Source organism: Barbus barbus (assembly GCF_936440315.1).
Source record: "Barbus barbus genome assembly, chromosome: 15".
Taxonomy (NCBI): domain Eukaryota; kingdom Metazoa; phylum Chordata; class Actinopteri; order Cypriniformes; family Cyprinidae; genus Barbus; species Barbus barbus.
The window spans coordinates 20,686,167-20,697,933 of NC_136743.1; positions in this window are offsets into that span (position 1 = coordinate 20,686,167).

Here is an 11,767-nt window from a genome sequence, read left to right on the forward strand (position 1 = left end):
TGTTGACGATGTTGCTTGCTCTGATAGCAGAATTATGCTGTTCAGTCCTTAAACCCGGAAAACAATTAGCATTTTTGAGCCATTAATTACTTAGTAATGAGCTTTTAGAATGACTAGTTTGATCAAGGTTGGAGCTAAACACTGCAGGAAAGTGGACCTTGAGGTTCAGAGTAGAGAACTATTATTATTAGCCTATAACTAAATAGTAGTAGGCTAAACTACATTTTGAGAACGTTTGAGTTGTTACTGTAATTGATGCTGAACAAACCATGAAAAACGTCTCTGTTACGTATGTAACCCTAGTTCCCTGAAGGAGGGAACAGAGACGTCACGTCGGATGACCGACAAAATTGGGTTCTCGCCAGAGAGACCAATCCACTTCGAGTGTAACTAAACGAGCCAATGGACATTGGCATACGATCATTGCATCCAGCTGCCACTGATCACAGCCTGAGCATAAGAGGCATCAGGTGCACCGCATTAATTAATGCTTTCGCTGAGGAGCCGAGGTGGTGACCCGGCAGCTCAGCGGTGGTACAGCGACTGTGGCGACGGGACGTGACGTCTCCATTCCCTCCTTCAGGGAACGAGGGTTACATACGTAACCGAGATGTTCCCATTCACTCGGTCACTCCGAGTCACGTCGGATGACCGACGAAATTGGGATCCCTACCAAAGCGCCACAGGAGCTGCCCCTTCCAGTACCCTGTGTAGGCCTCCTGATCCTTCCTATAAGGCAGACGATAGGACCGGGCTCTACACAGAGAAGGTCAACTACTGTTATTCCTTGAGCAACCCAACAGTAGGACTTATATAACACTGGGAAGCGTGCCCTTCCACTTGGAAGAGACACACTGCGGAGTCACCTCCTCCCAGAGGGGGTTAAAGTGACATTTAGATATGTGAAGTAACCCCGTAGGGCCCTATAGCACATGGAAGTCTCTGAGATGGCTTAGGCTGCATCATTAGAGATGGCAGAATGTGGTATGCCAGGGGAAACACGGCTCTAATAAGCATACCGTGGAATACACATATGGGATCCCGACAGGGTCTCTCATATGGGCACTAGCCTCACCCCAGATTTCAAGAATTCATTGGCTGAAGGCCTGGCACCGGACGTTCTGCCACGTCTGGACACCGGAGTGCTGGAGGACTTTACAGGGTTTGTGTGGTTAAGGAACTCTCTGGAGAGTTAGGTGTAAGGACGCCGCAAGCCGACTCTGAGCCAGGCCTCTCAGTGCGACTACCCGTTTGAGGTGAGAACACAGGAGGAAACCGGTTCGACACGTAGGCTATAAAACCTAGCGAACGTGTTGAGAGTCACCGAACCCACAGCTCTACAGATGTCTGCTAGCGAGGCACCATGAGCAAGCGCCTAGGACGATGTGACACCCCTAGTGGAGTGAGCACGCAACCTGAGCGGGCAGGGCACACCTTGTGCTTCATAGGCCAAGGGGATGACATCCACTATCCAGTGGGCCATCCTCTGCTTGGAGACAGCCTTCCCCTTCTACTGTCCTCCATAACAGACAAAGAGCTGTTCTGAGGTCCTGAAGCTCTGAGTTCTATCCACGTACTGTCGCAGTGCGCGTACAGGACAGAGCAAAGCTAGGGCTGGGTCTGCCTCTTCCAGGGGCAGCACTTGCAAGTTCACTACCTGGTCCCTGAAGGGAGTGGTAGGAACCTTGGGCACATAGCTGGGCTGGGGCCTCAGTGTTGCACTGGAGTCAGCAAAAAGGAAAGCACGGCTCTGATTGAACATCTCCGGGGGTCCTCATTAGGGCTGTGTGATTTGGGGAAAATATCTAATTGCGATTTTTTTTTGACAGATATTGCGATTGCGATTTGATTTGCGATTTTAAATTTGCAAAGTCAAGCTTCAGCTCAATATTGTCAATAATGTGCAGCACAGTATGAGTATCGTTACCCTGCTGAAAAAAACACACACACAAAATAAACAAAACAATAGAAACCATCAGAAATTCTTATAGTTTCCATAAAAACCATTACAAAATTCCTTTTTCTTTTGGGCATTATTCCAAAAGGAATTACTGTTGTTCTATTGGTTGCCACCAGCTAGATTACATCCCACAGATAGAATGCATCAAATACCGGTAGACACCATTATAGTTTACATTAAAATCAATACAATTCCCATCATAACCCTTAAATCCATTATATTATACACAGCGCGTGTACAGGTCCTTCTAAAAAAATTAGCATATTGTGATAAAGTTCATTATTTTCTGTAATGTACTGATAAACATTAGACTTTCATATATTTTAGATTCATTACAACACAACTGAAGTAGTTCAAGCCTTTTATTGTTTTAATATTGATGATTTTGGCATACAGCTCATGAAAACCCAAAATTCCTATCTCAAAAAATTAGCATATCATGAAAAGGTTCTCTAAACGAGCTATTAACCTAATCATCTGAATCAACTAATTAACTCTAAACACCTGCAAAAGTTTCCTGAGGCTTTTAAAAACTCCCAGCCTGGTTCATTACTCAAAACCGCAATCATGGGTAAGACTGCCGACCTGACTGCTGTCCAGAAGGCCATCATTGACACCCTCAAGCAAGAGGGTAAGACACAGAAAGAAATTTCTGAACGAATAGGCTGTTCCCAGAGTGCTGTATCAAGGCACCTCAGTGGGAAGTCTGTGGGAAGGAAAAAGTGTGGCAGAAAACGCAGCACAACGAGAAGAGGTGACCGGACCCTGAGGAAGATTGTGGAGAAGGACCGATTCCAGACCTTGGGGGACCTGCGGAAGCAGTGGACTGAGTCTGGAGTAGAAACATCCAGAGCCACCGTGTACAGGCGTGTGCAGGAAATGGGCTACAGGTGCCACATTCCCCAGGTCAAGCCACTTTTGAACCAGAAACAGCGGCAGAAGCGCCTGACCTGGGCTACAGAGAAGCAGCACTGGACTGTTGCTCAGTGGTCCAAAGTACTTTTTTCGGATGAAAGCAAATTTTGCATGTCATTCGGAAATCAAGGTGCCAGAGTCTGGAGGAAGACTGGGGAGAGGGAAATGCCAAAATGCCTGAAGTCCAGTGTCAAGTACCCACAGTCAGTGATGCTGGTGTTGGTCCACTGTGTTTTATCAAGGGCAGGGTCAATGCAGCTAGCTATCAGGAGATTTTGGAGCACTTCATGCTTCCATCTGCTGAAAAGCTTTATGGAGATGAAGATTTCATTTTTCAGCACGAACTGGCACCTGCTCACAGTGCCAAAACCACTGGTAAATGGTTTACTGACCATGGTATTACTGTGCTCAATTGGCCTGCCAACTCTCCTGACCTGAACCCCATAGAGAATCTGTGGGATATTGTGAAGAGAAAGTTGAGAGACGCAAGACCCAACACTCTGGCTGAGCTTAAGGCCGCTATCGAAGCATCCTGGGCCTCCATAACACCTCAGCAGTGCCACAGGCTGATTGCCTCCATGCCACGCCGCATTGAAGCAGTCATTGAAGCAGTCAAGGATTCCCGACCAAGTATTGAGTGCATAACTGAACATAATTATTTGAAGGTTGACTTTTTTTGTATTAAAAACACTTTTCTTTTATTGGTCGGATGAAATATGCTAATTTTTTGAGATAGGAATTTTGGGTTTTCATGAGCTGTATGCCAAAATCATCAATATTAAAACAATAAAAGGCTTGAACTACTTCAGTTGTGTTGTAATGAATCTAAAATATATGAAAGTCTAATGTTTATCAGTACATTACAGAAAATGATTAACTTTATCACCATATGCTAATTTTTTGAGAAGGACCTGTATATGTATTATACATATACGCGCGTGCGTCAGGCCTCGTCCATATTGCCAGATGCGCTCGTGAGAGACTTGTGGAGCAGAACCGGGCGCGAGACCGTGAGTATAAACGAGCATTAAGAGACAGGCTGCGTGTGAACGGCTCGTCCGTGAGACGCGGGAGACACGCAGCGAGGGGCATGAGAAGCATTCAGAGACACGGGCTGTGTGTGCGGTCTTCTGAATTAGTGAACATAAATTTATTTCAAATTAATCTGTTGGGGAGATGAAATGTGTAAGATGACGTTCATGTAGCCTACAGCTCTTAAAAATTACCTTTTTTTTTCGTTGTCTGTCATTTCGAAGCTGAAGTTACATACGTTTTTCTTTAGTTTTAATTTGCCTAACTTTCGATCTGACCCTTTTTAAATGGTGGGCGTTTACGCAGTTGGCTAGAGCAGTGCTGATCGGGGAGAACGGAGGTGCGCTCACTCTATTGGTTAGTAAGACTGTCACTCAAGGCTGGCAGTCGTGCATATGCTCTGGAACAGAGTAATATCGCCTCTACATCGCAGGCTGTGCGATTAGCAAATCGCAACGTCTCAAATCGCGATTTCGATTCGATTTCGATTAATCGCACAGCCCTAGTTCTCATGGTGAGAGGAACACCATTCGACGAACAGGTTCCACTTCAGAGCATAGGCCCGTCTTGTGGACGGTGCACGTGCTGAAGTGATAGTGAGTGCTACCTCCTGGGATAGGTCAACTAGAACCTCCGCGTCCCATCCAGGGACCACACGTGGAGTTTCCACAGGTCCGGACGCGGGTGCCAGAGGGTGCCCCGTCTCTGAGAAAGCAGATCCTTTCTCAGAGGAATCGGCCAGGGAGGGGCTGTCGCGAGGAGCATGAGTTCCGGGAACCAGGTCCTGTTGGGCCAATATGGAGCCACTAACAAGACCTGCTCCTCGTCCTCCCTGATCTTGCACAGTGTCTGTGCTAGTAGGCTCAATGGGGGGAACGCATATTTGCACAGGCCCTGGGGCCAGCTGTGTGCCAGTGCATCCGTGCCGAGCGTTGCCTCGGTTAGGGAGTAGAACCACTGGCAGTGGGTGGTTTCCGGAGATGCAAGCAGATCTACCTGAGCAACTCCGAACTGACTCCAAATCAGCTGGACCGCCTTGGGATGGAGTTTCCACTCCCCTGGAAGTGCTTCCCGATTGAACAAAATTTTGACTGGAACAGAACCGGAAACAGAAACGAAATCAAATTTTATAGTTCCGAGCAGAATCAAAAATTTGAAATGGCCATTAACCGGTTAATAACGTTATTTTATCGTTCCATTTAATATTTGAAATTGGCTGTCAACCAATCAGGAATTCAAGTAGTACAGACTATGCAAATGTGATGCTGACGCAGCGAGTGAAATACCGCCCGCTCTCAGCTGTGAACTCTAGTCACAATGGCAAGGAATTCTGCTACCATCTGTTTTAATGGGAGGTAGCAAAATCTGACAGTGTAGCACAAATCGTCAGAACACCGGCATTAGAGTTTATCCGACGACAGTGTAAGATGGATTCAACTATAGGCTTACATAAAAAGGAACATATATGCCTATACACTAAATATATTTCAGGTAAATCATTGACAGATTAATAAAACGAAAGAAAAAAATATGCTGAGTTAGGCCTACGGTTCATTGTGAGGCATTCCAACGTTCTCGGACGGACAACGAGACGGCAGAAAGTAGTTTTCTTTATTTTGCAAAAGCTTTACAGTTTTATTTTACAGTTTTATTTGTTTTGCAATAGCTTGACAGTTTTGAATAATGTCTTGCATCTGTATAACCAACCAGCGTTGGTATGGCCATATCGCGCTGGCGCCTCACGCGCACAAAGACACATATTTTGACCACCGCCTCACTGTGCTGTTATTGCCGACGTGAAGGATGATGTTTTACGTCGATGAAAGTAAAAGCTTATAAATAATATTTTAGTATACGTTGAGAATATGGAAACATTTGGATTCGTGCCGAGTGAGAAAGGTAGGCATCAGTTTCACCTTTAATTTGTTTTTGGAATGACGTTTTTATAGCCTATAGGCTATATCCTTAAGTTTAGAGAATTTGTTGTGGAGAGAAACTAATAACTGTGTTTATAATGTTTGTAAACATTTTTGATTTACCGGCATTTTAGCCTACATCACTTCTGAATAATAGCCGAATAAAATGCGACACGACTGGCTTTTCTTTTCTTTTTTTTTTCTCAAAACGCAATTTTATACAAGTAGCGTTTTTTTTTTAACAATTTGCAGCAAACATTTTTAAATATCTTTAAAAAAATACTTTAATGTCTTTAAAGCATTAATAGATTTTTTTATTTTGTTTAGTAGCATACATTTAGAAATGTAAAAATCTAGAAAAGATGATGCTGTATTGGCAGCGGGATAAGATACCATCTCTTTCTGTATTTTTTTTTTTATTTTTGTGCAAAGAAAACACTGTACTTTATTATTATTATTATTATTATTATAGGCAAAGACCATTTTAAAAATAACGGTATTAACCGTTATTTTTTCTACTGGAACCGGTTTCGGAACGGTAATATTACAGAGGAACGCAGGAACGGAAACGTTAAAATATTGATTCTGCTCGGAGTGAACCGATTGACTTTTTCAAGCCCTGGTTTTGCGGCAGGCTGGTGTAATCTGAACCCAGTGAGTACCGCGTTTCCACGCCCACCTCGGGATTTGGCTGAAGGTCTCATATGGAGCAGACCGAGCAGAACTATGGCAGCTGCAGCCATATGCCCCAGGAGCCTCTGAAAGAGTTTCAGTGGGACCGCCGTCCTGCCTGATAAACTCTTGAGGCAGTTCAGCACCGACTGAGCACGTTCCTGGGTGAGGCGTGCTGTCTGGTTGACCGAATCCAACTCCATGCCGAGAAAAGAGATCCTCTGCGTTTGCACGAGTTTGCTCTTTTCCCAATTGACCCGAAGGCCCAACTGGCTGAGGTGCCTGAGCAACAGGTTCCAGTGTGCGCACAACTGCTCTCGAGACTGTGCAAGTATGAGCCAGTCGTCGAGATAGTTGAGGATGCACACACCCCGTTCTCTCAGGGGAACAAGGGCCGCCTCTGCGACTTTGGTGCCCGCGGAGGGGCAGCAAGGTGGAACACAGGGACCCGCCCTGTGGCCTGTGACGGCCTGGCCTGTGACGGAAGGGGGCGGGGTCTGGGTGTGTAGTGCAACACTCACCTGATTCCTCCTCATGCGGGAGGAAACACAGGAACCCGGTTTGAGGCTTGTGACAGCCTGGCGTTTGACGACTTGAAGCGGGGACTTGAGTGCTACCGCCCTTACCTGGTTCCACGAATGGGCAGGAGGGGTGCTCTTGGGCAACCACCCGCTGCCTGGCGAGAGAGGAGGAGGAGGGAAGTGATCCCGTGATGCACGGTTCACCACTCTCCTCCTCTTGAGACCCAGAGATAGAGGAAATGGCTCTTTTATTGAAGTAAAAGGGAGTGGTGCGGGGGAGGGAGTGGTGCGGTCACCATCTCCTAACGACCAGTCTCCTCCATCTCTGGGTCGCCCGTCTCAGGGCCTCTTGCACTAGTGCTTGCCGCCAGGTTTGGCGGGGGCCTGGACGGGCTGAGCGGTCCTCCACGACGCTGCCTGGTGGAAGGCTGCTGCGGCTGCGGGGGCGGCCGCAGGGGGGCTGAGCAGGCTGAGGGGCTGCAGCCGGGGTGGAAGAAGCAGGTTTCCTCCGGCGCATGATGTGTTTGATCGCCTCAGTCTGCTTCTGTGCTGCCGAGAACTGCTGGGCAAAGCTCTTGACAGCGTCGCCGAAGAGGCCGGTCTGTGACACAGGAGCATTCAGGAACTGTACCGTCTCCTTCTCCTTCATGTCAGCGAGACACAGCCAGAGATGGCGCTCCTGGACCACTAGTGTGGACATCGCACGGCCCAGAGACTGTGCGGTCACCTTCGTCGCACGAAGCGCGAGGTCCGTCGCAGCACGCAGCTCATGTAGAACCGCCAGGTCGTGACCACCCTCGTGCAGGTCTTTCAGGGCTTTGGCCTGGTGAACCTGCAGTAATGCCATGGCGTGGAGGGCAGAAGCCGCCTTCCCACAGGCTCTATAAGCACTGCCAGTTAGACCTGACGAATACTTACAGGCCCGTGAGGGGAGACACGCATACCCCAAAGCGGCCCCACCATCGAGGGTGGTGAGGGCGGAGGAGCCACAAAATTAGTTTTGGGCAGTGAAAGGTGCCTTCCACGATCTTGTAAGCTCCTCATGCACTTCCGGAAAGAATGGCACCGGAGGGGGGTGCTGAGAACCAGCGTGACCCCCACCAAGAAACCATTCATCCAGCCTCGAAGGATCAGGACACGGTGGAGGGTTCCACACGAGCCCGACATTCTCAGCGGCCCGGGAAAGCATAGCCGTCATCTCTGGGTCTGGCTCGGACAACGCTACCACACCCGAAGGGGGCAACGCAGCAGAGTCGTCATCCCCGAAGAGAGAGGGCTCGCCATCCGATGCAGCGATCAACATCTGGTCGTCAGAGGGGGCACCAATGGAAGCGCGTGGTGCACCCCGTCCAGCAGAGGGCCCAGCACGCTCCTTCGGCAGCTCCACCGGCTGCGGAGTGCTTGAGGGGTGAGGAGCTCCACTTGGGGAAGCCCTCACCGTGATCCTCAAATCACCTCTGACTCCACCGGCCGCAGCATCACCCCGGGTGCCAGGACGAAGGCTGGATCGCGGCAGAGGCAGAGGGACTCCGCCATGTTTGACATAACGGAGTTTATTACGCATGGTCATGTCATGTCCCCACAAGGAGAACATGAACCATCCACGAAAGTTTCCTCAGCGTGCTGAATGCCCAGACAGGCAGCAATCGCGCCAGGAAACGACCACACTCAGAAACGCACGGGTGATAAGACATCTTTAAAAATGACGCGATCACTCGTGTTGCTTAGAGAAATTAACTCTTTCAGTGCTGAAGCACGCAGGGGAGCTGGCCACCGCACACTTCTAGTGTGACCGTCCTCACGGAAATCGCTTTTCCTTCCCGTGGGATCGCGACCACCACTGCTGCTGATGCACCGCCACTCGGCTCCGAAGTGAAAGGATGAATTAATGCGGTGCACCTGCTGCCTCTTATGCTCACGCTGTGATCAATGGCAGCTGGATGCAATGATCGCATGCCAATGCCAACGTTTAGTTACACTCGAAGTGGATTGGTCTCTCTGGCGAGATCCCAATTTCGTCGGTCATCTGACGTGACTCGGAGTGACCGACTGAATGGGAACCACAAGCCTTATTTTACTTATAAACCTAAGACTCCAGGAATGATTTGATAACCCTTGGATACGTATAGAACTAACACTATAAAAAGAAAGGAAACAAAGAAAGCAAAGGGAATTTTTTAATTTTCAGATGGATTTGAAGCAGGAAATGGGAACTAATTATTTTAACATCATAATAAATCTGAGAGGACTTGCCTGTGTTGATTGTTGATGGGACCCTAACAGCATTTTCCCCAATGGAGATCTTTGTCCAGCTATTTGCGTTAAGAGATAAAATGCAGATGCTTTTGAAACCTTACATATGATAAATGATACATATGATACATGTGATAAATCAGCGATTCTTTCTATTGACCTTCATTTCCATGACCAAAGGGGAAGAGAACATTGAGATATGCTGATTATTAAGGGCAGCTCTTGGCTGGTTTAGCTTGAAGGGACACACTCACTTGAGACAACTAGTAGCTATATAAATTGCTCTCTATCTTGTTTTTTTTTTTTTTTTTTTTTTAAACAGATATGAATTTAATAAAATAGACAGTCATGTATACAGGAAAACTAGGCTATATTGCAATAAATTCAAAGTGCTAATGAAAATTCGTACAAAATTGGTTAAGATGTCCGCATCAAAATAAATTTACAAAAGTGATTTTATGTCCATAGAAAGCACATTAAATGTAAGTAAAATGACTACTTTTAAGGTTTCAAATAAGTTTTGGGAGAATAAAATGTCCACATTTTGTTGAAATAATGTTACATTGTCATTCAGTTTAACACAATATTTATGGAAAAATTCAAACAACATGCGTATTGCGACTTTACATATTAAAATATGTAAAAGAATAAGTGAGCATATAAAATTTTATTGTTCATTGTTTTAAATGAATAAAAAATTCTTACTGACAAATGGGCAAAGCCTAGGATAGTGGCAAATTTAAAAATTGTAAAATTACAACTAATTAATATTTGGGGTGAAAGTGATTATTTTATATATATATATATATATAATATGAACATATGCACGTGTGTGTATTGAACCAAAGGACAGCATAACATATGGCTGTGCACAGTTATTGACACAGTTTATCACAGTTTATATGCAGCTGAAAGCTAATAAATGCACATTCTTAGCAATGTGACATGGTATCTTTCTCATTTCACCATGTCTAATGTATTCAGACCCAATCACCCTGACAGTCCACCTGAGAGCTGACTCAACTTCATATGCCTGCAACACCCACAGGCCTGCTGCTCGCACACAGGAACTTAAGTCCATTTACTCAGCTTTTTTTACTGTGCCTCCTCTGTTCTTCTCGTTCATCTTTTTTTTTGGCTCTCTCTCTTTCCCCCTTCATTTTCTTCTTCAAAGCATCTCTGGCTGCCTGTTGAGAGGGGTGTTGAGAAAGTTAATTTTAGTGTTGGCCTTATATGCTATGCTTGGCCTGTCTCAGTCAGCACCTGCCCCAGCTTTGATACGGGGTGACAGTCTGCCTGATTCATCTGCCCAGGAGCTGTCAGTCAAACGGCCCGTCATGGTCATTGTAGTCAGCACAGAGACACCCCAGTGCACCAGGCTAACCGGAGCCAGGTCACACACGACAAATTACGAGGAGACCCTCATTCATTTTTCTCATAATAAGTTAGTGATTATATTGTCTGTTATAGAGACATGTGATATGTGAATAGAACTGAATGGGCAAGTGGTGAACCGAGCCAAATTTCATTGGTAAAAAGACGATAAAGCTATGATTTCCCTTACAAATGAATGCTACTTATTGTTTTATCTGATATTATTTTTATTCCTTGGTAAAACAAAAAGCACACTGAAACAGGGTTACAGCATGTTTATTGATAAATGGAGGACATCACTGATTTCCTGAGAACTGCAAACAGAGAGAGTAAAAAATATTATATTTTTGTATAATTTAAGTTTTATATTTTTTCAGGTGATTCAGAGGGTATTAAAACTTTAAATTATATTACATATGACACTAGAAAGGAAATAATTTCTAATATACACACCTGCAGTGGTAATTGAGTAATTTTTAATTTGCTGAAAGCTGCTGAATATTTTAGTGTCAGCACATCTTGACTCCTCTCAGGAACTAAAAGCTTTTTGACTGATCGTGAACATAGAAAAACTAAAAGAGAACAAGGTAATATTTATACACAGAACTTTACTTATTCATTTATATCACCTATATATATATAAATATTTCCCCCAATTTGTCACTTTATATATTTATTTATATAACTTATATATATACATACATACATATATATATATATTTTTTTTTTTCCTAATTATCATACAGCTGTCCAAAATATTTTATTCTGATTGGTCAATTTCAGCACTGTATAATAAACACTTAAACCAGTCTTTCTTGTTCAGTTGTTTGTTCATTTGTTATATGTAATAAGCAGGGAAATATACAATATAGACAGTTGGTTATAGCAAATGAAACCCAGACAGGATCTAGAAGGATACAAGACCTGATCCTGAGATCCTCCTGTCAGGGTTTATATTGTGATAATGCCCGGCTGACTGTACATGATCCCTTACATTATCCCTTACGTAAACGTACTTATTCTCACTCTGCTGAATAATATTCCTGTGAATCAGGGGCCTGCAGAGTTGTGTTGACTGAAGTGAAATTATGTTTGTCAGAAGCGCTGTCACTTGTTTCTGCATC